The sequence below is a fragment of the Drosophila biarmipes genome, chromosome 2R (genome assembly GCF_025231255.1).
Source record: "Drosophila biarmipes strain raj3 chromosome 2R, RU_DBia_V1.1, whole genome shotgun sequence".
Lineage (NCBI taxonomy): Eukaryota > Metazoa > Arthropoda > Insecta > Diptera > Drosophilidae > Drosophila > Drosophila biarmipes.
In genome coordinates, this window is record NC_066615.1 from 23,061,752 (window position 1) to 23,089,248 (window position 27,497).

Genomic DNA, 27,497 nt, shown 5'->3' on the forward strand with positions numbered 1-27,497 from the left:
CTCGAAGGTCCGGTACTATTACGTCCTGCCCAACAGGGCGCAATAAAATCAAATCAACGTGACGACATTTCAGTTTACATCTCGGTGGGGAGTTGGGCGGCGCAATAAAACGCACCAAATTTAAATTAAAAATCAATTGGAACAGTGGGACAGGAAATGGATTCGGCTTGGGGAGAATACAAGTACCTTCTTTGTGGGTGGGTCTCAAAATGTCTATTTAAATGGATTACTATATCTTGCTGCATAATAAAATATTTTTGTATTACGACCTCTGTATATTATTAACTTTATTTAGTGATTTCAGCTTATTTGTTCCATTGTTCCTCGTCTCGTTGTGTCCCCCTTGGCATTTCCATTTCCGTTTCCCCTCCCCGGAAAAAAAAAAATCGCAAATTACAGTGCTTGACCAGTTTCCCCCGCCCCGATCTTCTTCCCCTTTTCCGCATTTTCCTTAGCTTTGGCTCTTTGTAGCAACTTTTGCCGTTCGCCATTATTTTTGCTTTTGGCTTTGTCAGTTGTTAACCGTTATTTAATGCACATTTAATTTAGTCGTAAATAGAGCGGGGATAAAGCGAGACAGATAGCAGGAGCCACCCCAAAGCGTCAGTTTTCCCGGGCTTCCACTCGGCGTTTCCCCGCCCGAATGTCACGCCGGGGAGTTGCCGGTTTCCTTGCGCTGGGAGACATAAAATTTCAAAAGTCGCCCGCATCTCAATCGCCTTTCAATTCGCTTCCTTTTTGTTGTGCTCCTAGAGTAATTAACTAAATACAGCTTTGTAATGCCATCCGTGGGGAAAAGGGGGTGGTGGGCGGTGGGTGTTGGGTGGGGCACGCACATGTGCGGAATAAATCAAAGCGTTCGGTGCGCAGCAAAAACCCTGGGAATGGGTTCAGTTTCCCGTTGATTTTTGCAATTAGAGAAGGATCAAGTCGGGGAAAAGGGGCCCAGTGGCGAGTTCATTAGATGGCTTAGCCAGCTTGGCTTGGGGAAAACGGGCGGAGCGGAAGAGCGGAAAAGGGGGCGCAACAAGAGAGTTGCCAACGAGTTGCAACCGATGCGTGCAATTAAATGCTGGCCATGGCAAACATCCTGCAATCCTGCCAGCACCGAAGATTCGCCGGCTAATTGCTCATTGATAACTGCTCCAATTAGGGGAGATATCATGCGAAAAACTAGCCGAACCGCTAATAAGTAACTTGAGTTGGAAAAATTGGGGGACTTCAGCTTGGAAAGCAACTGTCTTTCAATCCTGGCACGATCCTGCAAGTAAATAAAGAATTTCGTAGGTTGATTTTAGTTACTTTTCTGTGACAAAGCCCACAACACTTTTCTTCCTGGTTTAAAGGTTTATGCAAGTAACAGAAAAGAAAAGAGAACCAATTTATAACATATTAGTACATTATAATCGAAATTAGGCCTGATTTAAATGCCAAAACACAAGGGATGAAAATATAAATTTAAATCAAATTTTTCGCCCCTTTGGAAGGGCTACCAGAGTCGTCTTCGGAATCCCCGAAAAGCCTGTCCCAAAGTCTCCGCTAAAGTCTTGCTTAAACTCGTACAAATTCGCGGCGTCTTAGGGCCTGAAGCCGGGGCGAATCCAGCCAGGACATTGGCAGCAGGCGGTGACAACTGTTGCCGGAAACGCCGGCGGATGTCCTTGCTAAACCGAAGGGCTGCCGCTGCTGCCGACCAGGAAATATGCCGCAGCTCGAAATTAAAATCGAAATCCTTCGTGGAGAAAAAGCAGGCACCAAGGAAGAGGGGAAAGGAGCTGCATAGCATTTCCAGGCGCTGAGGTAAGCTGCGGCTTACATCGCAAGTAAGAGGCTGAAAAACTCTTTGCTAATTCTTTTCGGTTGGAAATCAAAAAAGGATTATTAGCTCAAAGCTTTGTCGGGCTTGGCGGATTTAATATTGGCTGATTATGTGCGTCTGATGTGGCGGGGCTCAGGACCCCCTTTTCGGGCCTGGGTGTGTGGGAACTCACACAAGTGACGGAAATTGCTGCATAAAGCGCGCTTGATTGAGTTGACAAGTTGTAATTTCATTGCCGGATCCGCGCGCTCGCTTCATGCGCCTCTGGGTGGCGGAAAGTGGGTGGCGGGCTGTGCTGTGGGTGGTTGCTGGGCGGGAAGTGCCCTAAGTGGGATGCTGCAGGGAGGGCGGGGATGGCGGGAGGAACGCAGGAGGTGAAATGCCATGAAATTGACGCAACATCTGCGCCGCCTGCGGGCACAAGTGCTTTTCGTGCGGCTCTGCTCGAACACCGAGCGCTGGTTTCAATATGGAGCTGGATGATTGGGTTAGGAATGGATATCGCATGTACTTTATATATAAATATATGTATGGGCCGGAGAGTGGGTAAAAGCCATTGCAAATATATAAACGTGGCTGAGGGACGGGCGAGAATAGGCGAATCGCACATACAGTTGGCTTCATCAAGAAGTGATTTTAAGACTACTGTCGATTCACTCCCACTTGCGGTGGTAAAATTGATTTTAAATTAAAAAAAAAAACCCTAAATACTTGATTCACTGTGCTGAACTTGGCTTTCAATCAAGTAACTCTCACACAAAGAAGACTCAAATAACACTTTCACTTAGCAGGAAATCCTTCTAGAAATGATAAATACCCCATTGTTCCTGCCTCAAGTTCAATTCCATTATGAATTGTCTTCTATTTATATCTTTCTTACCTGCTCAACAGGGATCAGCGAAACTTTTCCCACGCAATAAAGTCTTCTTGAACAAAGGCCTCCAGAACCAAGGACGAATCCTTGGCGGAACTTCTTTGCATAGCTTTGGTTTCGCCCCGCTCACGCAATGTCCTGAAGGTCCTGACGAGGGATTTCTCAGTTTCTCTGTGCTGTGTTTCCCTGCTGACAGGATGCACCTGCTTCGCCTTGAGGTACGCACAAATCAACACTTTCGCTTTTAGCAAGACAGCTGAAAGGAATAAAAACACAAAAAGGATAACAGAGAAACTTTCAAAGAAGTATATTGCTCGGGAGTCCTTTTGTTTGGGCCCAGACAATGAAAGGTCCTGGCAATTAGCGAGCGGATAAATCGAAACCCAAGAAATCGCAGGAAGTTCTGTCCGGGAAATGTTTGTCTTTTCTCCATTTGGCCAGCAAACTTTAGAGTTTGAGAGAGGTTTATTAATGATGTGGTCGCCGCGGTTTCTTCTGCCCAATAAAACCAATTAAAATTTAAAGTTTCACTGCCTTATAGAGGGTTTACATTTCTTTTGGGTGAACGAAAAATGTGTATTTTGTGCGTTGGGAATTATGCAACATATGCCAAGTCGGGCCAAAGTTTTGTGTAAACTTTACGCATGATTTATGTGACCTTTCCTCCCCGGAAGCCCGAGAACCCCCAAACCCCAAAGAACTTTACAACAAACAAAATTAGCAAAACATGTGAAACCATCAGCTTGAGCAAAAGTCAGGCCCAAAAACTTGAGGATTTTTTTCTTCAGCCGTTCTTTGTGTTATTTTTTGAGTTTTTTGTGGGCCAGAAATCCCTTCGTGTTTAACATACAACCCCCATGTCCTGGAAACTTATTAAATTAAACTTCTACACATGTTTTTCGGGGCCCGGATATGTTCAATCTATTGTACACAATTTCATACGCCGCTCGCCCCCAAAAAATGAGGAGGAAAAGTGGAGATTGTGCGTTTCAAGTTTCTTCTTGGGCCGCTTATCGACATGCCAAATAAATCATTTTCTTTTTTTTTTTTTGTTTCTGGGTCGCCTTCATTGAAATCTCAAACGTTTTCTGCCTGATTATTTTGGCAGGCGAGAGCCTTCTGATTTCTGCCCGAGATATAGGCTGTAAATCTTGTCGAAGACAAAGAATTTGTTTTATTTTATGCTGGAAATTATGCCCCGAGGCAGAGCTACAAAATAGGCAAAATACAATTTAAGTTTCTCACTTCTCCCCATTATCAGCTCGTAAAGTAAGGAAAAACAGCACTCAACACTATTATTTACCAAAGGGAGACACATTAGATATGTGCACATCCGTGAGATACAATTGCCTTAGCGTACACAAAACTAACTGCGAATACACAACAACAAGCGCGTTGGCTAAGGTGTAAGTGTGTGGGTGCCAGGAGTCGAAAAAAGGATACTGCCACACACATACACAGGGAGAAAAAACAGGGGGCGACATTATGGCGCCAGTCAGTCAGTCGTTGTCGCTGTTTTTTTATTGTGGGGTGGAATGGAAGGGGTGGAGTGGGCTGTGGGTGGTTCGCCCCTCTCTGCAGTCCAGGCCAAAGTCGTTCGCATACGAAATTTTCGCTTTGTTCTGTGTGGTCCTTGCTCCCGGGTCAAATGCTTCCTAGAATTGGTGAAAGTACGCGGTGGTTCGCCCCTCTCTGCAGTCCAGGCCAAAGTCGTTCGCATACGAAATTTTCGCTTTGTTCTGTGTGGTCCTTGCTCCCGGGTCAAATGCTTCCTAGAATTGGTGAAAGTACGCGGTGGGGGTCTCGGGTGAAAGTCGGGTGAAAGCGGGCGGGTCAAATGTGTGGAAGTCGACGCAAACAAAGTTGCCTTTTGTTGCTGTTTTGGGGTCTACTGCTTGATTAGATTAGTGAATGATTCTCAATGGGCAAATTGATTGGCTTAGCGATTACTAGTAATCGATAGGTGAGAGAGCGACGGAAAGCCATTTTGACTCGCAACAAAGGGCCTCGGGTCGTTGTTTATTTAAACTTGTTTTATTGTGTGGAATAACAAATGGACGACTAGTTGGAAAATCAAACATAAAATTAAAGGGTTATGTATGGCTGGTGTTATGGCTAAGGGTTTTAACCTTATAAAGCAAGTAGTGTTCCCCTGAACTCTAAAAAAATCTGTACAGATAGAAGGCACCCCTCCTGGTCTCCCTTTCGAGCGCCTCAGCTGCTCGTCACCCACGGGTTATTTATGTGAACGTATCCATTTATACAATTTTATTTCAGCAAGCTAACCTATAATTTGCTGCATTTTTAGCGCCGTGCTGCAGCCTTTTTCTGTGTTTCCACTTTTTATGGCTGTTTCGCCATAGTTGTTTGGCTGTCAGGGCACATGCCACACTATATAATCGGGGGCTATGTGGCACGCGAGGGGCGAAGGGGCGAAGGGGCTACCTGCCGGTGCCTGTCGCGGAAATGTACCGCAGACATGCAAACAAAACTTTTTACCCAGTGTAGTTGCTTCGCCTGGCACGCGAACTAGCGGAGTATTTGCCTGGCCCTCCCCCTGAAAGGCCGCCCACCCCCTGGGGTGCGCCCTAGACCCCAGACCCCCCAAACCCTGCCTTCCGTTTGCTCTGTTTTTATTATTACTCGTACTTCGCCGCGGCGTAATGCAAACTTGTTTATATACGTGTGGCGTCGTTGTCCTTCTGTCGCCCAATGTCTGCATTGTCCTCTTCTGCTCCTTTTTTATTTCGCCCCCATTTGCTTGTTGGTCCTATGTTGCTGCTCCTGCCTTTGTTGTGGTCCTCTTGGCCATTTCTTTGTTGCCTTTCACGAGCCAGCGAGTCGGAGGTGTGAGTCAAAGTGCTCTTGGTCCGCTCTGCCAAACTGAATTATAGTTTAATAAATTTATACATTTATTTGCAAAGAATGCTGCCGAAAAGGAGGAAACAGCAAACAACTGAATGAAGGAGCGACCGAGAGGGTTTATTTAACATATGGCCAGGGCTTAAAGTTTGAAAATACTTTGTTCTCAAATTTGCAACAGTTATTTTTAAAGTATTTCACGGTACATAAAAAGTCAGTCATCCTCTGTGCTCAGGTTTTAAGTTGTATGGTTTAAGATACATTTAAGAATATTACCTAGATAACATATCTTGAAGGTTTCGTCTGCTAAAATATCAGTTTCCACACTGTTTCAAAAGTAATATTATTTACTTTTAGCTAGCATTCTTTCACCCTGATTTCGTAACCTGCCAAGGCTCTCCCCTGTCGCTGATTTATTCGCGCCGCTCCTGTTAATTGCATTTTCACCGCACTTATCTGCTATAAATAAAATTATATAATTACCCTGCATTCTTTGAGGACCGACAGGGGTGGCTGGTGGCTTAGATACCTCCCCCTGGCCGGCACACACACACAAATCCACTTAACGGTTTTGTGTGTGTTACTTAACGCGTGTTGCCATGGCAAAAAGTGGCCAAAACAAAAAGCACAAGCTGAATGCCGAGCAAAACAAAGGCAACCAACTAAAATGCGCAAAATGGTAAAAGGCAAAGAACACAGATACACATAGTCATAAAAGGGTGGGTGGTTTTCGGTGGGGTGGCTTCTGGGCCTGTTTCCCTGGCATTTACGTGCTGGCAAAAAGCAAGGCAAAGCGCCTTTCCAGATGTTTATCCTTGTTGTAGGCCGCGCCGAAGCTCAAAAGGCGCCGCAACAAAGTGAAATTCTTGTATTTTCCCCCTCGGTTAATTCGTTCTTTGTGTTCCCTTTTTTTCCCGGAATTAGTGCTAGAAGAATTAACCGAAACTTTGGTCAGGCGTTGCTGAAGAATGCCCAGAGATATCTCTTCAATTCAAGCCTCAATTAACGCTTTAAAGTATGCCTAAAAGTGTTGAGATGTATCTCTGGGGTGTTCAGTAGATAAGTGGAATTAAACCAGTATTTTATCATTATTATTATTTTATCATTAAACATATATCTTTAGTGCAATTAGCAGAGTGTTTATAAATCCTATTTTCCTTTATTGGTAAAGCCTCGATTGTGGGTAATTATAATGTGGCCAATTCCAATATTTTCTAAGCAAATCTTTAGGGAATTTACCAATTTAGTTGTAGTTAATTTAAGGAAACCTATAGATTAAACTGGAAGTTATGGCAAGTCCTGACAACCTCGAACTATCAGGGTGATTTAGCCTTCTTCTTTGTTGGCTCGTTTCTTTCGCTCTATTTCGTATTATGCTGATTTCCTCGGGGATTCGAAGACATGTGCATAAAGCATAGGGTATGGCCACTGACCTCCTCATGTGTAACCCATCCCGTCCTATCCCTCGCATCCTGTATCCTGCTCTCCACCCAGCCACCCCCTGCTAAATTATTTATTGCAACATGCACGTTTCTGCCGTCCCACTCCCGCCTCTTGTAAATTTTTATGAGAATTTCGTGTTTAGAGCGTTTGCGTTGAACTTTAAGTAATTGCAAATTGATTGAAAAAAAGGGAAACTCGGAATGTGAATGGCAAATTACGGGCTTTATAAATTGTTTACGTGTAATGCTTTCAATTAATTTAATGCATCCCCGACCACTTCGCTGTTCGCTTGTTTTTCCTTTGGATTTACCCCCATTGGCCATGTGATAGCGCTTGTGTTGGCCATGTTTAATTGCTTGTAATTTGCACTAATGACGACGGCAACAACGAGTTCCTTTTTCCTCGCTCGCCCCATCATTAAAAGTGAGTTTTATAGCTCGTGGTTGCCATAGATTAATACAAAAATCGATAGTTTCGGTTGCGAAGGAGTCGCATAACTCGTTTATAAATCAGAACCAAAAATACCCAATGCACCGCAACTGAATTAAGGCTCTTGGCCGCAACAGGAAGCAAAAACTGCAGCTGTAGCTTTCCTTTTTCCACACAATCGCTCTGTCCCTCTCCTGATCTCTTTGGCGCCTCGAGCTATTTACGCCATTTTTAATTGCAGCATGGAAAAGTAATTACGAATTTGCTTTGTGCCCTCCAACTTATTTCGGTCTTTCCCTTTTTTGGAAAAACCGAGGGGCGGCAGGCGTGGCACTGCAACTCAAACAAAATTATAAGCAAACACGCAAAACTGCCACAAAACTTGAAAACTGAGAGTTTGCCCGCCCACCAGTACTCCAAAAAAGGGTGAAAATGTGTACAATAAATGGGAGAAAAGAGGGGAAAAGTGTGGAAAAAGCACCGAAAAAATTATATTTTGCAGTCGTTTAGGATTCGAGTTGAGTTGGGATGCGAAAGCCGAGTTTGGTTTTCGGTTTCGTCGAGGTTTTGGTGGTTTCCCCTCCCGTTCGCCCCGTTTTGTTTGGGTTCTTGTCTAGCAGTCCAGACAGAAAAAGCATTTGTCGCTGCTCCTGGGCGTTTGGGCCAAGTTTGGCGGGTAACTCCTTCGGCGGTGTTGAGCAAATTAATAAAAAAGCAAGGGCAAATATCGTAGTCACTGCCCTCGGGGCGTTCTCATAATTCTGGATCAAGTTCGTGGGGGCTGGAGTAGTTGGATGAATTTCATTTGGTAAATGGTGGCTGAAAAAATGAAAATCAAAGGGTTAACGTAACGTGAAATTATGAATGGAACAGGGGTTGTATGGGGAAAACAGGAATGGAAGTTTAAAGGCTGTGAGGGCAGTATAAAATGGCTTACCACCATTAATGTTCTTTAAAGTTTATTAATACTATACTATATTATATACTTTATGGCTACAAGATATTGACTTAAACAACAAGATACTGGCTGGATTTGTTTAAAAGTGCAATACTACTTCTTAACGATGCTGTTGTTGATGATAATGTATCTTATGGCATAACTTACTCTTCATTAAGCTATATTCTTAAAGCATTTCTTCATAGCTTCAAATGTAAGTGGAAAGATTCAAGACTTCATTTGTGACTACAAAAAGCCCTCTAAATATCCCTACGAATACGGGTATCGATTGGTTCCTCGAATGTAGGCCTTCCACAACATGTGTTGCCCCACTGCTGCATATGCCACCGGCCCGTCCGCCCTCTTCGCAATTTGTTTTGTTGATTCTGCTATTGACTCGCCTCAGTCTTGCCGCCGCATTCACAAACAGCCACATATAGATCCTTTTTTACGGCCCACTGCCGCCCACAATTCGGCAGTCCTATCCCGGTGAAAGCTTTTGGCCAGTGCCCAGTTCTCAGTCTGCGGAAGACTCCCTTCGAGTTTAATTTTGCTAATTGAAAAACGTAATAAGCCCGGGGTTCAGCGACGGTGGACACACGTCGAAAGTTTCCCTCCACTCCGCATTTTTTTCCATTTTCCGCACTCCCGTTTAGTGCAATGCGATGTTGTAGAGTGCAAGTAAATGCATTACACTGACCAGCAGGGTTGCAGTCGTGCGACTGCTAGTTGTATTCGTTATAGGCGAAATTAAATTAAAACAAAATCTCCCCGAAAAGCGCTGAAACAAAGACAAACTAAAGAGCGCTTAAAACGAAATCCCCGGCTGTCCGTCTGGCAGTTAGCTATTTATGCAACCCCCAACCCCCGGTTAGATCCGACTCTGTAGTTGGCAACACTGGGTTGACCTACACTTGGCATTTTAGTTAATTACGAAACCGTCCAAAAGGGTTTAGACTTCCTATACTTTTCCTTTGTGCCATCCCAGTCTTTTTCGGTCCTTTTTGAGTGAAAATTGTCAGCGAATGCCGTCGCAGGATAAGGGAAGTGGAAATGCCAGGGGTTGGGTGGGGTGCGGGTTGGCTTGGTGGTTCCCCCGCCATATGAGTTTGCATGGTTAGTTGGTCTAAGCGAAAAAAGAGACTTTGTGCATTTTGTTGATTGTGTCTCTTCGGCTAATGAAGATGGCTTAGCCGCGCTAAACAGGGCCAGAGAATGGGTACAGCCGAGCGATTGCCGTCTGTCTGGCAAAAAGGTACTGCAAAAAAGAACAATCCATGAAGAACCAGTTTAGGTCTCGCCCCAACTAATCATTGGCATATTGCTAGCTTTCCCCTGGCCAGCGTGCAACTTCATTTTCCACACTCCCCATTCTTTCCGCACAAAAGCCGTTTTAATAACTTTTATAACTCGGGCTACTGGAGTGCTATTATTAAAAAGAGAAAAAACTTGTATTATTGAAATGATGAGCTCTGGGCTTTGACTCGCTTTTTATGCACTGACCAAAGTCATGCCTTTGTCCCTGCTAATTAACTTGTTGCGTCGTTTAATTAGCCAAGAGCCGGGAAGATGGAGAGATTAAACAGGGAACTTCTCGCCCAACTGGATACAGGACCTCTTTTCCATTTTTTAATCTCTCCTGCCTGTCTCCCTTTACGCAGTAGCCGCATTGTAAATTATGAAAATTAAACAAATGCTTGAAAGTTTTTTAATTAACCGGCGGTTAGTGAGTCCAGGCACCGCGCTCGCTCAACTGCCGCTGTCTCTTTTCGCCGCTCGGCTGACACTAATTGCGAACAAGCGCCTGAAACGTTTGCCAAAAATGTCAAAAGCTAAAAGCAAACGCAAATAAATTTAGCATAAATATTTATTATGGGTAAAAGTGAGCGAGACGGCAATAGGGGGTCAGAGAGAGACGGGGAGAGCCGACGATGGCCCTGCAGTTTTGGCATTTTTGCTATTTGCACTGACAGCGCCTGGCACTTGGCACATAAATCGAAACAGAAATTATGAGCGGCCACCGCATTTTTCTTTTCCACTTCTTCTGCTCGAAATCGCATAATTAAATTGCCCAAAAAGTGGAGCGACTGACGTCACCGCCGCCCCCGCCCCCGCCCCGAGGCCCCTCATTCACACCGTACACCCATTCGCACTCATTCATTCATTCATGGGGACAGGCGAGTCAAGTCGAGTCAACTCAAGTTGTCTTCGTCTCCGCTGGCACTTCTCTATAAATAATTGCATGCGAATTTGTCAAGCGTGTCAAGGCAGAAGGAATGCAGCATCACCAGCGGCGAGGGGGACGGCAACGGTGGAAGGAGGAGAGGGAGTGGGGTGAAGCAAGGCAAAGTATCTCGAGGATGCGATTCACAGTCGCGACAAATTTGCGATGTCTTCGGCATGCAAAGTGCGGCAACTTGAGTGCAAAAGTCGCATCATTATGCTGTATGGCGAAAATACGCAAGCAGCTTACACATGTGCAACATATAGACGGCGCATGTCTGAGTGATGTGAGGAAAGGAGGAATGCACACCGGCGGCCAATTAAATGGGTCCGCTGATGGGAAAGTCAATTTGGCAGTAATTGAGAGCCAATGAAAAGTATAAGGCATTAGTAATGGCAATCTATATAAATACCTGGGAAGAAAGTATTTCAGAAACTACATAAGATCCCAAACTAAATTATAATTAATTGTTGGCCGTGAAAATGGATAGACTATCTCAGAAACTAACATCATCAATCTTACCTATCTAATTGCATTCAACTCAACCCGCTCAAGTTGCCCCCGCAGTTTTAATTTAATTTGAAACCCCCCGTCAGGAAAGTTTTTCCCGAATTCCAGCACACATATCATGGCCGAAAATAAGATGATGCGAAAAATGGGGAAAAGTCCGTGTCTCGGTTTTCAGCTAACTCGCGCCTGTCGCAGCTTTTGACATGTTGCAGCTATAGCTGCAGCATTGCTGAGGAGCAAATCCAGTGGGTCGTGGGCTTAAGGAACTCAAGGCTGCCGCTCGGGCGGTGTAAAGTTATCTCCGCGCTGCGTCGTCTGGTTGCTCGGGCAAAAGTTGCGGCGGTAAGCAAGCAGAAAATGTCGCGCGCCTGTCAAAACTCAGTGGGAAAAGGGTTCCCCGCACCACCTGTATTGCATCTGTCAGGACTCGGCTAAAAGTGTGCACTGTCAATTTATTGCTGCAGTTAATTTGCATGAAATATAAATAAATGCCAAAGCAACTCGAGACACCGCCTCCTTGGGCCCTATAAACAGGATGTGCCGTCTGAGCGATCCCTCTCCTGCCCCCTCGCCATCTGCAGCCATTTGATATGGCGTCTGGTGAGAATTTAAATTAAATTAGAATTTCTCCGGGTGTGTAATTTAAAACTATTTTGCATAGAAACTAAAGTGCGTCTAACTCTCTGCTTTCCCCCCGCCTTCTGGCTCGGATTCCTTGCTCTTTTTCAGCAGCTCTGCAACCAACTTAAACTTGTTAAGCTTCAGGGAATTTTTAGCTCCGCACAGCAGCAGCCAGCAGCAGTCCACAGAGCCACAAAAAATTCGAGAAAAAACAAAAAATGTTACAATATTTAAAACTCAACTTGATATGCGCCTGGGAGCTTACTGCGTCTTCCTGCGAGTGTGTGCGTTTGATTTATAGTGAGCTGGGATTAAGCCGTCTTTGTGCTCTGCAAGAATGTTGTACGAAATTTTGGTATAATGCACAGGGGCAGGCGTCGCATTTGGCCTAAGAGATCCCTGAGTTCCCGGGTTTTCCCAGGCGTGAGTGAGTGGGGATATCGGACAGGGGCTATAGATATCGGTGGTGCTTACCTCTGCCGGGTAGATTGATAGGGCTGGTTCTTTCGGAAATGTTCCCTTTAAATCATTTAATGGGTTTCTGCATTACTATCAGTGATCATTTAATACAATCAAAATGATATCATGACATAAAAATACTTAATTCGTTTTAACTTTTAATCAAAAGCAGTGAGTGCTTTAAAAATGCACCTAAAGCATTCGCCATCCTAGGATTATTTTTCGAATATGGCTTCGGGGGTTCCCCCGCCACCCATCCGAATAATGGAATCATCGATTCGAAAACAAACCATTCCCGAGAATTCTAAGCCGAAGCCATTCCCCGGCGGTTCAATGGACTTTAAATCTAATTAGCCCATTGTGGGCCCAAGACCCTAGAAAACCAGCCCCTGAAAATCAATATTGAATTAGGAACCGTCGAAGAACCGGAACAGGAAACATATGAAAAATGGCGTCGCATAACGGTGTACGGTTATACCTATGGATGTGTAAGTGTGTTGTCTGCGTATGCTTTTGGGGTATATGTATTTACGCAGTGATGACGACAACATCGCCATTGTTAATAGGATTACGAAGCACAACTAGAACAACAACAGTAAGAAGGAGGAGGAGGAGGAATAACAAAGCTAAAGCAAAGCTAACGGCATTAGCAATGGCAGAAAACCCCAAAAGCGAAAAAAATCATTCATAGTAAAATACAAAAAGAGAGGGAAGCCCAAGCAGAGGAAGGAGAGCGACGGCTATACACAGGGCGAAAGAGAGGGGGCTATCCTCGCAGAGCGAGAGGGCAAACAAAAGTAAATTAGATTGTGTGGCCCATTAAGGCATTAAGATTTCATTGCTCTGCCCCTCTCGCTCGCACCCCCGTTCTTGGGCATTCTGCAGGACAGGGTACCCCTACCACATGGGACACCGTTAGTTACCCCCGAGAATCTGAGAAGCAGAGAAACCTACAGCCCCTCCTCGACCCCAGTGGCATACATGTGCGGCACTTAAAGCGCCGCCGTCGCATTTTAAGGGTTTCACTTAAGTCGCTTTGCTGCACGGAGAAAAAAGTCTCTAATTAGGGGATGTGTCTCACGTTTTCTTTTAAAAATACAAAGTACATACGTACGATAAGTTCAGAATCAAACTTATTAACTTAGGAAGTTTATCCTAACTTAACCAGCAGAAATATCATTACATTATTATATCATAAATATATCATCTTTAAGCTCTGTATGATCACATATCCTCCAAACAGCGGTTAACTTCTTTCATAAAATTGAATTTAAATGTAAACTCTATCTAAAATGCTCTTGTAAAAATGTAAATGTAAGCTTAACAAATGCTAATCCTTTATCATATTGAACAACTTATCAATAAGATAACAAAATAGGTCTTCCATCTGGTGGAACGGACTACATGGAGAAGAAACAGTCTAAGGTATCTAGAGGGCGGAAACAATCCCTCAACGAGGGATAAATTAACAATATCCCTCCAATATTGTTTTTCCCCTGTGCATCTCAGACCCCAGCATCTCCTTCCCTCTGCCGTTTTTCCCCTCGGACACCGGACTACATCGCTTCATTTTCATTTTTTCGCACTTGAGCGTTTCTGTGTTGTCTTGTTAGGCAGCTCGTCGCATCCTCGAACCCCAGAAAGAATCTCGGGCTACGTGACTTTTTGCGGTTTGCTTGGATTTAGCCAGCGAAAAGTGCTGAAAATTGCCCAATCCGTGGCAATGCCACCACCCATACCCACACCCTCCCCCGCATTTTGTTTAATGACCTTGAAGCAGCAGCGTGAGTCGAAATGTATCTTGTATCTGGCGGATGTCCTCTGCCCGAGACTCGGGTTCCATTCCACTCGCCGTTCTACTGGCCACAGCTAAATTTAATGGACCGTGAAGACTCGAGTGTGTGCGTATTCACTCTTTGTTTGCAGACCTTTAGGCGCTCGCCATTGTTTGGCATTTGACTTAATTTAAAGTGCTGGTGCGACTAAGTGCAATTGGCTGTGAGACGACAGGGAAATGCTGGGCTAAACAAACTGGAAACCAAAGCAATTTCCATGTGTGTAAATGGGGAATTATGCCTAGCCGCATTTAATATTGAACTCTGAATAACTCCACCAAACCCACGACCAATTGCAATTAAATTCTGGACTCCGCAGGCCAACATTACTTGGTATTTTACCCCAAACTCCAAGCTAACCGAGACATTTTCCTTCTTCTATTTCCAGGTAAATACACATTACACAGCGAACTCTGTCCCCCGAAAATCCGAAAACTCTCGGCCTTTGTGAGTAATTTAATAAATTTATCTGAGACACTCGAAGCCCGAAAAGTGTGAGTGGGGCCAAGTCGAGCAAACATTTCGTAATTTTCAATTATGGGCAAGCATTCAGGGGCCTTTGTGTCAGCAGCACACATGGTCGTAAAATGTTTTGTTTGTCGGTTAACCGGAATTTCGCATAATCATTTGCATACATAATAAAAATTCCCCAAGTCGAGCGGAGCCTCTGACCAACTATTTATGCTGATCATCATTAACGGACCTTTCCGCAAGAAAAGCCGAGATTCAACGAACAAGAAAATTAATTTATGTGCCGAAAGGGTTGCGAACCGAACTCCTTCCCACCGCTTTCCCACTCCAAACCTTATATTTTTGAGGGAAAACTAAACTGCTTGAGAAAAGAGGGATGCAGGACTAGAAATCATTAATATGCTGATGCTGAGATGCTGAGCTGGGCATGTGACAAGGGACCTGGCTTTCAGGGACTCGACAACAATGCTTTATAATGTGCTTATAAATATATTGTCCAGTTCGGCCTCGATGTATTTCAAGGGTTGTCTTCTCGTCACTATTATTTTCCCAGGAAGCCGGGGAACTTGTTTGGATTTTTCGGGAATTTCCGCAGTGGGCTTGTTTGATTTTTGGCGTTGATAACAAGTTCGGGGACCGAAGGTCAAACGAAAGTCGTTCACACGTTCCGCAAACACACAACATACAGATCACAATTAGCAGCTGGCGTTGAGTGACCGTTTGCTCTCTGTCCCCGCTGTCTGTCCGAAAGTCCCAGGACCTCCACCACCCCAGGACGAATCCGACGAATCCTTAATAAATTCCGAAATGGGACACGCGTTCGCCACGAACCGTCCACTTTTCCATTCCATTTCGCCTAGTTGTTTATGCACTTCCTGGGGACATTTTATAGTTCTTTCCCGGCTCTGTGGATTTCTCGCATTTTATTGAGATGAATTACACGAAAACACACTCGCCCCCGAAATGAGGGTCAGTGCTGGTCCTTCCTCTTACAAGTATTAATGATATGGGATTTGGCCTGATCTACTCTCGATTCATGCCAATTCCCGTCCATCAATACTCGGGCTTAGCCCGGACAGGACGCAAAATCAATAGCAGTCGGCATGGGGGTTAGGCGAGAAGGGAAGCGGACAGCAATTTTAATGTCCTTTGGTCGGGGGCGTTCATAAATTTTTATTACGTAATCGAGTTTGTTCGGTTAGTTCTGCGAGGGTTGTGCTGATGCTTCTGCGAATGTCTTCGCATGAAACAATAAAACCGAATGTTGAAATCGCCGGGACGGGACCCAGGCATTATTAATAAATACAAATTCGTTTTTGGGCCAAGCAGACGTCAGAGGGTTAAGTTCTCGGGGAGGGGGATCAATAAATGCTGGGGGAATTGCAACTGCAGAGGGTTAAATGTGCCGGGGGAGCTGTGCAAACGAAATATCAAAGAGTGTTAAAGGTGTAAGCGTGAAAGCATCGGTCCGCTTTTATAATGCCCGGCGATATGTTACTGAAACCTCAGACATAAACTCACGTCTTTACTTAAGCCCGGGGAGCATTCAACAGCGTTAAAACGATTTCTTATTCATTGCGATCCGCTGGAGCCGAACCAAACATCTGCATTCTCATTATTAATTGATTGAGCTCGCTGCTCCCCGCAGCTTGTCCAATATTTTGACAGCAAACACGCGCCGTTGAAGCACCAAAAAGCCTGCAAAAAGAGATGCCTGAAAAAGAACAGATAAAGGAACAATAAATTTACATAAATTACCCGCATGAATGCCGAGGACGGAGGGACTGGGGGCACTCGGCGAAAGTGTCCCAAATGGGAAGCGGCAATTCAATAAGGCGGAGAGAAGGGCAAACCTGAATTGCGCGGCACGTTCCTCACGTAACTGGGCTTCGGGTTTCGGCATCTCGGAGGTTTCTTGTTCTGGGGTGCCATGTTAAGACCCACTCCTTATGAAGACGTGTCCCGTGAGTGAAGAATGCCGCGCAATTAGCATGCTAAGAGGATATGATGAGCTGCAGGCGGCACACGCCCATAAATCACGGGCAGCGGACACCGCTGGAAGGTGTGCTATCCGTGTCCCAAAACAGGATATCTCGCAGGGCCCGGGAACCCTTTTCCCGGCCAACCCAAAAGTACAATGGCAGGGGACTGGGCTCGTGGCGGTGAAAGGTTAAGGTGTCATCGTCCTTTATCCTTATCCCGTTTCCCGATTCGAGTGTCAACAATAAACAAATTTGTTTTACATTCCCCAGTTCCCCTCCCCGCCCCGACCCTTTTATTTTATTTATTTATTCTGCTCCAGGACAACCCTCGAGCAGGAGTCGTCGTCCTGGTCGTCCTGGCAATCGTGGTGTGCTCTCCTTCGCCTGTGTCTTTTTACTATTATTGTTATTATTGTTTCATTGCGGGGCTCCCCCGCGTAAATGCCCTGTTTGTCGATTGGCCCGGCTTTTGGCCCTGTCAAATTGCTGTCAACATTTCCAAACAGTTCCAGTTTAATAATGTAAAAGTTTTCCCCCGCCCCTCGGCTTCGTTCCCGAAAATGTTGTCAATCGTGAGGCAGATAAACTTGGGATTTGTTGCACAAAACTTTTTCGTTCTTGTTAATTAAACTTGAATGTGTGCGTGTGTCGGCGGTTTCCACGGGTAATAGAACCGGAAAAAGCGCCAAGGAGTAGCGACTTCTAATGAGATTGCGGGCCCGATCCAATGGAGTTTCGCCCACACACAATTGTCGGGTGTCATTCAAGTTCCTTAATAGGAGGAAGTTTCCCTTAAAACTAGTTAGGTTTCAAGTCCAGAACGGGTAACAATTGGAAATTGGTTGTGGGGAGCTAGAGGACATTGTAAAAGGAGTCTGTTAGGGTTTTCTGTCTTTAAAATAATAGTTACTTTGTATCCTAGGACCTTATATTGCACTTCTTTGATACTTTCAGGCATTCTTTTGCCCAATAAGCTACAAAATAAATATTATAAACAATTATAACCCATCCCTTAATTGCTTCCCTGTTTGTTCCCCCTGCCCTCGACTGGAGTTTCCTCTCTTCTGTTTCACTTGCTAATTGGATCAAATCAACAGAGTCCGCCACCTCGACGCTCCTTCAACCCCATTGCTCTTTTAATTCCCACTCAAGAGCTCTTCGACTCACTGCCGTCACTCAAAGAGAGCACCAACCCTTCGTGGCCGTTCTCTTCCTTTTCCTCCGGAGGCTTATAGAAGCACTTCCTGTTTTTGGAGTTGCCCAGAGGAAGCAGTGGAAGCAGAGGAAGCCTTCTACAATGCAAAAATTCTTGGCTTTGATTTGTGCGCTTGACTTCGGACTTGGAAAATCGGATTCGGTTTCCGTTTCCCCGCCTTTTCCCCATTTCCCCCGGGGGTTGCGTTCTAAGCTGACGTCATCAACACCATTGGCGGCTTTGGGAAGGCGAGTGAGTCATCCCACCCTCTGGAGAGTCCGGTGCACCACTATCCGATTTCAGTCCGCCCACGTAATTGCTTCCTGCAGATTCTCGGACATCGGAGCGTGCATAATTAAGCGCTTTGGATTGTATTTTAGGGCACTTAAAAATGTCAGACGGAAGTCGGTGGGTCGAAGGCCAGGGCCCGAGGCGAACACCTGTCAGTTTTGCCAGCGCCCACTGGCGCCGGTCGTCTGGCTCAGAAACGAGCCCGAAAGGGGGTTTCAAGGGGCTGGAGCACCCGCAGTGGCTTTTGCCAATCAAACTTTGGGCGGTCTGCCGGTGACACAAGCTGGAAAACTCTTTTGAATCGACAACGTGGGCAATCGATAGATTTTCACCATTCCCTGCGTATTTATTGGCATTATATTTATAAATGCCGCCCTGCCAGGCCCAACTGCCAAGTGGCTTTCTGCGTATCCCAGAGGTATGTGCAGAGAGGAAAAATGTTGTTAGAGAAAGTGCCAGCCTGAGCAACATAATATTATGAACGGCATTTCAAATTAAAGTTAAAATATACATTTTAAGCCTCTAGCAACAAAGACTCCTAACTGGAAATGTGTTCAGATAGTTTCGGTACGTTATAGGTATCTTTAATCTACGACGCGGACCATGAGATATTATATAGTTTCCAGCATTTTCCCGCAGTGCACTCGTTTGTGTGTGCGCCTAGATGGGCTGTCACTCTTTCGGTTTCCTAAGCAGCAGCAGCAATAACAGCAGTGGGGAAACCTCATGACAAATTCATTTGACTTACACATGACTGAGCTCCTGTGGCTAGCCAACAACAAAGGCCCGTGGGGGTGGCGGAGAGGTGGAGAGTGGAGGGAAGGCTGGAGAGTTTGACCTTGGATTGGGGTAGGTGACCCAACGGGGGAAAATTGCGGAAAATACTGTGATATATGTTGAGCCGGGATAAACAGGCTGGATAAGAGGATTAGGGAAAACCTATGATGTGTTTTTCTCCAGAATCGATAAATATTTGAGCCCTAAGCGATAAATGGATCGATTGCCGGAAAATATAAGTGTAGCCTTCGCTTATGCCTGGGCTCTAACGGGAATTTAAATAAACCTCTTGAGATTATCAGAGGTTTCAGAAATCTACCTCGAAGTACTCCGCTTTTTTCCACTGTTCTAAGCCAAACCTCCAATCATTTATCATGCTTATTAAATAACAAATGCTCCTCGCAATAAACTCAATTGGTTGGATCGCTGCTAAATGACGTCCTCTGACCAGATATTGATTGAACTATCATTTGCGGTCGGACGTTCTCATTCTCCGGCCGCAAAGCGGGCTCAAAGCTTGGCATAATTGACCATAAACCGTCCGTCGGGCAATCAACTGCTCACCGCCTGCAGTTTTTAATCAACTTTTGCGAGGGAAAAGGTCTATCGTTGGCATAACTCAGTGGTCGGTCCTCGGTCATCGTTAGGGCAGAACTTTGCCCATAGAGCAGATGTCGGGCGCTCTAATCGAGCAAAAAGTCGAGGTCCGAGTTCGAGTTGCGTTGAGCAAACTACCCCGTGGAGACTGGCTGCTGGACCGACCGAAGTCCCTGGCCCACAGTCTTGGCAACCCCCGGTCCTCATTACAAATAAATATCTTTGACTATTTATAATGCCGCCGGGACCTTCTCACCTTCGTTCCATCCCGACTTCCCTCGCCCCACTGCTGCGCAAATTATGCAGATTAGAGGGTCAGTTCCCAGCTGTCGGCTCGGGCTGTTCTGGCACCTGGATTGGTCGGATACTATATTATGGATAAAGGTGCGAGGAGCGACCTTAAACTGCAGCCTCCTGTTGCCGGCGGTATTTACATAAGAATCGAATTTAATCTTTGGCCGCATAATTTGCCACAATTTATTGGTGAGCGCCCTCATTGAATCTAATTTGATGGTGCTTTCCGTGCCAAAAAGCCGCTCGAAATGAGTTCATAACGAGGTTATCTGGGTCACATGTGTTGGGCACGACTGGTTAACTTTTTATTTGGCGCACAAGCGTGGGCCGCCGACATTGGCAGCCGGCGGGTGTGGAACTTTTTTAGCTCTAGCCGGCTTACTTTCATTGCCAGCAAATGTGGGCATTAACTTGTTTTACTTTTGCACCGCCTTATCGCGCGCCGTAATTTTAATTGAGTTTTGACTGGCCTCACCGTTTTTGGCCGGAGCACCGAGCAGCAGAGGTCCTGGCATGGAAATCGCATGTGCCACTCCTATCGCAACGGCCCTCTATCTCTCTTCAATATGTCAGCTCTAAACAATGGGTCTCCACTCGAAGCGTGAAATGTCAAAGGGGCCGAAAACGGAAAAGCCAAAACAAAAAAGAAAAGCCAATTTCCTGACATATCGCCGGGCTGTTGGAAACGCATTCTTAGCCCGGTTCCCCAAAAAATACAGAGAAAGCTTTGTTTTCGTCCGCAGGATGTGGAGTGCAGTGGAGTGCACGGGTGTGTGCGGCTGATTGTAGATAAATATGACAATAAAATAGTCATAGAGCAAGGGCCGCTGCAACGCAGCGCTGTCAGCTTAAAATAGCGAAAATATTGCGGTACAGTTGCCTCCAAAAGCACTGTGAGTGCGCGGAGCCGTGGATGCGACATGTGACGTGCGAAAGGGCTGACAGCGATGCAAGCGCAATTTGGCGCCATCTGTCGGTGGGGATAGTGAACTGAAGAGGGCGCTGGGTGCGGCGGTGGCTCGTGGGCGGGGGTTACAAGGGCGCCGCACGTGATAAGCATATGAAATTTTATGGCAACTCTATTTGTAACTTTCACTGGCTGCACATGTGTGTGCGTGAGTGTGGTGTGGGCTGCCAGCAACTTTTGCTTTGAAGTTCATCTGTCTCGCTCGCTCGCCCGACAGCCCGGCCAGGAGCTTCCGCCCACCACCACCCACCTCTTGTGTGTGCGCTGACTTGGAAAATACTTTTTGTGATAACATTTTATGGCTTGACAAGGCAGCAGCATCTCCGCAAAAAAGTCTGAGTTTCTTGCAATTTTCTTTTAACGAAAGAATTATAAAAGAAATGGCTGCAAGGCAGTAGAAAGGGGTGGGGTGGGGAAGGCGAGGCTAATGGTTCCAGTGCAGGGCATCAATTTGCAATATGACAGCTGCCTATAAATAGCCAAAACGACAATGCCAACTTTGGCATTTTCCATCCGACATTGATGGAAGTTTGCTAACCGAAAGTAAAATATTTGTACGTTGTCACTAGAAATTTGCAACGCAAAATAGCTGTACTCAGTTGGAATTTTACTCGAAATTGCTCTTGGATTAAGGTAACAACTATTTTTTCCACAGGAACTAGGTCATTAGAGGTTGCGTTTTTATTATTTGAAAGCATAACAAATTGTAGGTCATAAACTTGACTGCACTGGTACAAAAGGATCGATAGCACTATCGATAAGATCGAAGGGATGAAAATATAGTTCAACAAAGTTTTGTGATCTTTGCATAATTAATTCCAATGAACTACTTATAGTCCTCATAACTATAAGTCTCAGAGCTACCATAATTCTTGATCTACAAGGTAACGATAGTAATATCGATAGTATCGATAAAGCTTTAAAAGGTTTCCCTAAGACTTGTGATCTGTTTTTTTGCAATGTATTTAAAGTAGTCAGCTTTTGTGGTTTAGAAATATGGAACATATATAATTACTCATACAGTTCTATCGATAGTTTTGCATCCCTATTACACAGTTCTGGTAATTACATTTTATATTTTTGAAGTGGGTTCAAAGCGCGGAATCAAGTGTGGCCGGTGCCGAGGGCATAAACACGCATGCTTATGAGGTCATTCAACAGTCATAAAATGCTCGCTTTGTGGTTCCGCAGAGTCCCAAACAGACATTTGTCGCCCAATGTCGCCCTCGCCGTCGCACACTTTCTCCCCCATACTTTCTCCCTGCGCGCGTGTGTGTGTGCCCGTGCATTTGTGTTTGTCATTGCCACTTAGCCTTATTAGTATGTGCAGCGGGCAACGGGCGTCTGAAAGTCTGAATGTCTGACGGTCGGAGTGGGTCCACCCTTTTCGGCCAAAGTGGCAATGAAGCTTGCCAAAAAGGATACACGGTGCACTGCACATGGCGAGCTCACACGCACACTGGCGCACTGCTCCTTGCAGCCTCATGTAAGCAACGCCAGAAAGTATGCAATATTAAAATAAATACGTATATATAGTATTTCTGTGGGGCTGGGACATCAGGCAGCTGCGCAATAACTGTGCATTAAAAGTCATTGCATTCATGATATTATTTTTTATGTATTTTCACCCCGCACTTACCTCCCTTTATTTTTATATTCCGCATTTTTACGGATTTTTTCTCTCTGTTAGAACTGAAATTTTTTCTCATTTGTTTGCCTGCCCACCGCTGCTCATCATTTGCCCCGTTTGTTTGTTTGTTTGCAGGCCTCTGGGCGCCTGACACGCCTACGAAAGGCCCCACAAAACCAGACACAACCAAATAAAAAAGTGCATTGTGAAAGTCCCTAAGCGGGCAAGCGCTAATGCTTTGTTGATGAACAAAAACTCGGCAAAAAATTGAAATAAAAAAGCAGAATATAAAAATAAAATCCCTTGGGGAGGGGTTCAAAATATTCATAATATTTTCCAGTTAGACTCAACAGTTGGATTCGCTGGCCTCGCAGGGAAAAGTGCAGCTAAGAAGGCAGTTTAAGCTGAAAAAGGTTAAAGTTGCACACACAAAAACTGGAATTGTATTCTGATTGTTAACTCAACCAGTTTCTGAATGGCTCTGTAATTCAAGGCTTAGATGCCAGAAATTTCTGCCTTCAATTAAAGGCCAATTACAAACTTTTGCCGCACAATGAATTCTGCTCAAATGAAATCGTTTGACTAAAGAATCCCTTCCTTACCTACAGGTCAGTTTATCTTGTGGACAGTAAAGCAAAGGCTGGTAAACAAAAATACCGAACTCTTAATAAATGTGGGCAGAAAACCTATTTTTAAACAATTCGTTCGAGCTTAAGGTTATTCCATAATTTACTCGACACCTGAAAGAGATATATGGGAAAAATATGGCAAGCCAATAAGCTGGCAGACACCAAGAATTTTCGCACAACAGCAAAAGCAAGTTAAATGGAATTCAATTTATAAAATCAAATATCTTCGAGATATATATGGTTGCATATATTTATATCTGGATGTATAGTATGTATTATATAGTGGACAAGAAACACATGTTTGACAATCGAAAAGAAAGGAAACCGAAACAAGTTAACCACAAAATGGACAAGCAAGACTTTGAGGAGGGGTGGACGGGTTTGTAGAAAAGAAGGGACAATTTTCCACTTGCTGCGCTCCTTGGGTTTGCTTCGGTTTCCGCAAACACGGCAAAAGATGTTATCCCTTATCCATTTTATTTTGCGAAAAATTCAATATTTTTCAAACAAACAACAACAACTTGGTGGGGGACGACGCACATCGAAGGATAACATATTAAATTTGCCAACAGCAGCAGCCTGCAGGACCGACTGCCAAAGGGACAATGCCATAAAGACAAGAAATCAATTTTTCCTTGCGTAACGCTTTTGCAAGGAAAACAATTTTCTAACAATAAAAAATTGCCCATGCGATCGAAGGACCCTCACACACACTCGCTTATGTGTTCTCGGGGGGTCCTTTAAAATCGAAAGGAGCAAGGAAACATGGCCGGGTGTGTGGCAAATCATAAAAATCGAGGGGGGACTCGGAATGATGAAGGGCGCTGTGTCAAGTCGTAAAAAACGGCGAAGAGGCAATAAAAAACGGGGGAGGGGGTGAAAAAAGTGAAGGATGGGGCGAGGCCTTAGATACAGATCCTGGTCTAAGGACTCGGGATTAGTCGGTTGGCCAAAAGTGGAGACTCTAATTGAGGTGAAAAGTCCCAGGAAAAATGCCTCTGCTTTCCTCTTCCGTCTGCCACTGTCAACTGTTATGCGACAGGCAGGAAAATATCAGTTAAAGGGGTAGATTGAAATAAGGTGTGGATTTCTTAAAGACAAACAAATTTAACAACCATCTAAGAAGGAGTTCCAGCTAAGTCAAAGTCTTTATAAATGTGAATTTATCTTTCGAAACTGAGAATCGAAAGCTACTAACATGATCATAGTGTTATGAAAATAATTCTTATAATTCAAGTTTATTTTCCCAAGATCTGTTTCCTTTCCCTTTTCACCCCACTTGCCCTTCCCATTGGTCACACACGTTCCCCTGCATCTAATAACGAGCCTCATTTTGTGTAAATCGATAAAGTTGTTACATGGCAACATCAGCGGCGGAAAAAAGAAAGTTTATTTTTGTTAGCAGCAAACAGGAAAGTTTTCCTTCCGTTCGGCGGGGTAATATCATCGCATGTTGCACTGCGCCGAGCGTGTTGACAATTGAATTATTTATGTGCCTTCGGGTGCTCCGTCTGGAAGAGACTCCGGACTTCAGTCCGCTGGCCTTTTGTTTGCGCATTGATTGAATCCTTTCGATGTCCTGGCCGCTCGCCCATTGTCAGCCCGTCCTGCTCATATGCGCTTTATGCAGTTTATTGGCGATTACACTCACTCAAGGGCGGGCAGAGCAGCAGGTCCAATCATTTCGTCCTTTGGTCCGCATTCTACGCCCTGCGCCCTACGTCCTCTGCCTTCGGTTTGATTGTCATCGCTTGTGGAAATTTGATAAGCGCTCTTTGTCCGTGTGTGTGTGCTTGTGTACTTTCTCCCCTTTCTCCTCGCTTTCATCTCTGCCTGCCATGTTTGTCATTTGTGTGTGTTTGTTTGCCAGCGAAACTTTGCTTGCTCGTGTCAGGACTTGGATCTTTTTAATAATGCGGGTTATGTGATGGATTTATTAAAAGCGTGTCCTCGTGTCTCCTTTCTCCCCTCCCCTATCCCTCTCTGCCTGTGTTTCCCATAAACTTTATCCTTGTCTGCTGTCTGGCAGCTTCCCTTTTCAATTAGTTAGCCTCTCCGCATAGAAATGCCTCAGCATGCCGGTATTGAATGTCAAGTGATCCATTGTGGCGCAGTTTGCGGAGTAGAGGACTTCAAAAACGCTCCCCATAAGTATGCCATAATAATTGCAAACGATGCCCTAGCACTCACGCAGCCTAGGGACAAAACACATATGGGCAATAAAAAATTTTATTTCCCAACAACAAGCAAATTTTGACCGCAGGGCTGGGGCGCACAACCCGTTTTTATTTCTCATTTTACGACCATGCAAATGTCTTGGAGCGGCGGTTTGGCGCCAAAAAGTAGGCAACATATGTCGGGCAACATGAAACGAAATCAATTTGCCTGTGCCACGACCTTGGGGAAACGACCAGCGCCGCCCGCGACCCACCGGAGGACCACTTCTGCGGCCTGTTATTACGGCATGCGACTAAATTATTATGGGGGCTCGTTAATTTGCGGACACTGCGGACGTCCACAGAAAAGAAATCGCAAATAATCGCATTAAATGGGGCCACGCCTGTCGCGGCGAAAAGGGAAAATCGATTAAGCAGTCGGAAAACCCCCTCGCTGGCCTCCTTCCCACATTACATTATGATGATTATTTTTATCGCCGCGTCACGCGATATTTTCCTGATGTCGCCGCCTTCTGCTCAAATGGCTTACAATGCGCAGAGGAAACGGAAACGCCACCGAAACGTGTGTGTGTGGGGGTGTTCGGGTGTGAGTGTGGGTGTGTGTGCGCGGTGCCTAGGCAAACATTTGCCGTATCTATGTGTCTGTGTGAACGACGCCGCCCTGCAAATGACTGCAGTTAAAAAGTCATCAATGTCTGCCAAAAACGAAGCTCGCCATTAAATGTTGCCGCAGTTTATGCCAATCTCCGCCAATGCGAGTGTGTGGCTACACTGGAGGAAAAGTTTGCTACATCCTACTTCTATATATCTACTATCAATGAGCACCATTTTAAGCGTACTTTTTAAGCTGTTTTATTAACCATACCATTTTTCAATATCAACCTAACATTATGTGTAGTACACCTGACTCTTTTTTCTGTGTAAATATGTGGGTGTCGATTTCGCAGCAAGGATAAGACGACCCAAGCCAAGTTGAGTCAAGTCAAGTTCCCTTCCCCCACGCTCTTCATTTATATGGTGTCCTGTTTGTTTGTCAAAAAGTTGAAAAATGCGAGTGCTGAAAATTTATTTCTATCGTAAAAAGGAGAAAACGCAAATGGGGGTGAACGAAAACGAACAAAGCCTGAAATACCGCAGCCTGCTTTTAGGCTTAAAAAAATGCTTTTTAAGAGGACTTCCAAAAATCCGAAACAAATGAAAGAGCGAGCCGAACCTTTTCATTGACAGTCGCTCAAACAGGGCAAAATAAGCAAATTCAATTCAAATGCAAATGCAAATGTTTTTCTACTTAAAAATAACTCTCCCCCAGTGCACAATGAGAATGTTGGCCTGCATTCCCTGAGGCTCAAACTTAAAATCCTTCGGTTAGATACTGCCGCCGATCAAGTCTCCTTGTCTCCTTTCCCCAGATTAATCGAATCGCCTGGGCAAAGCCCACTAGCAGTGAGCGGGGTATCCCTTGCAATTTGTAAAGCGTCCTGGCCATGTGGTCAAATCGTAGCAAGGAAGGCCGGCCAGGGAAAAAATCAATGTGCCACATGCACAAACACACGCAGCCTGTCGCAGGAGTCCTGCTCGGGCGCCATGGCGTGCATTATGTGGCCAGATGGGTGTGGATGGGTGTAGTTGGCTGCAGTGCACGTGTGTGTCGGCTTGTGTACAAATAAACACGGCTATGCAAACCGAGAGGGGGCTGGGGCCCGGGCTATTGCCCTGCAGGCTGCAGTCGGTTTACGTTTAATGCCCATATATATTGTTGCCTACTTTCGGGCGCAGTGGCCAATGGCCTCCAGCCCTCGCCCCTCGTCGTGGCCTCGGCCCACGTTCGCTGGCCACTTTTTTAAAGCCCTTTAAATGTGAGCAAACTTTTCCACGTGGGCCGGATTGGATGGCACCGAGCTGGACCCGTCAAGCGGGCACGTTAGTTAAACGTATGCCAGGAGGAGCCGCCGAAGGGGGATGTAGGTGGCAGGAGCAGAGGGAGGAGCACCATGGCCCGGCGTTATATGGTTTGTGTATTGAAAATTGGATTTTCAATTGGTTTGCAAAACGGAAATTAATTCGGGGGCGCAACGGAGCCGAAGCCCCGTAACCGGCAGGCGAAAATGAAGCAATGACGTCCACACACCGATGATGGCGATGCCGTGCCGGTGATGATGATGATGGGAGCGGAATGACCACTGGCACTGGTGTTTGTGTGCAAAAATAATGTGAAAGTCCCTCGCCCCGCCCTGAGCATTCCGCCTCGCGAGTGGCGCTCTCGCCGTTTTATTATTATTTTTTGCTCTCCACTCCGTTGTGCACTTTAATTAAATTAAGTGAATTTCGGGCTGATAAGCGCTGCAGAGGGAGGAGCAGCAGCCTGCCCAGCTGGAGAGCAGGTTAAATGAGCAAATGAAACGAAAATACGGCGGCGAGATAGAGCCACTGCCGAAATCAGAAATGGCCATTTCGCCCGCCTCGAGTACCTATAG

At 45.3% G+C, this 27,497-nt stretch overlaps 1 protein-coding gene and 1 long non-coding RNA gene across 32 annotated transcripts in view; both read left to right on the forward strand.

Moving 5' to 3' along the window:
• The window catches only part of LOC108022350 (protein muscleblind), a 168,357-nt gene that overhangs the window by 106,600 nt on the left and 34,260 nt on the right, over positions 1 to 27,497 (forward strand). The window lies entirely within an intron of this gene.
• On the forward strand, positions 1,416 to 14,999 carry LOC127011027 (uncharacterized). Its single transcript, XR_007764032.1, has 2 exons — positions 1,416 to 1,800; positions 14,402 to 14,999. It is a non-coding gene; the product is annotated as an uncharacterized LOC127011027 (long non-coding RNA).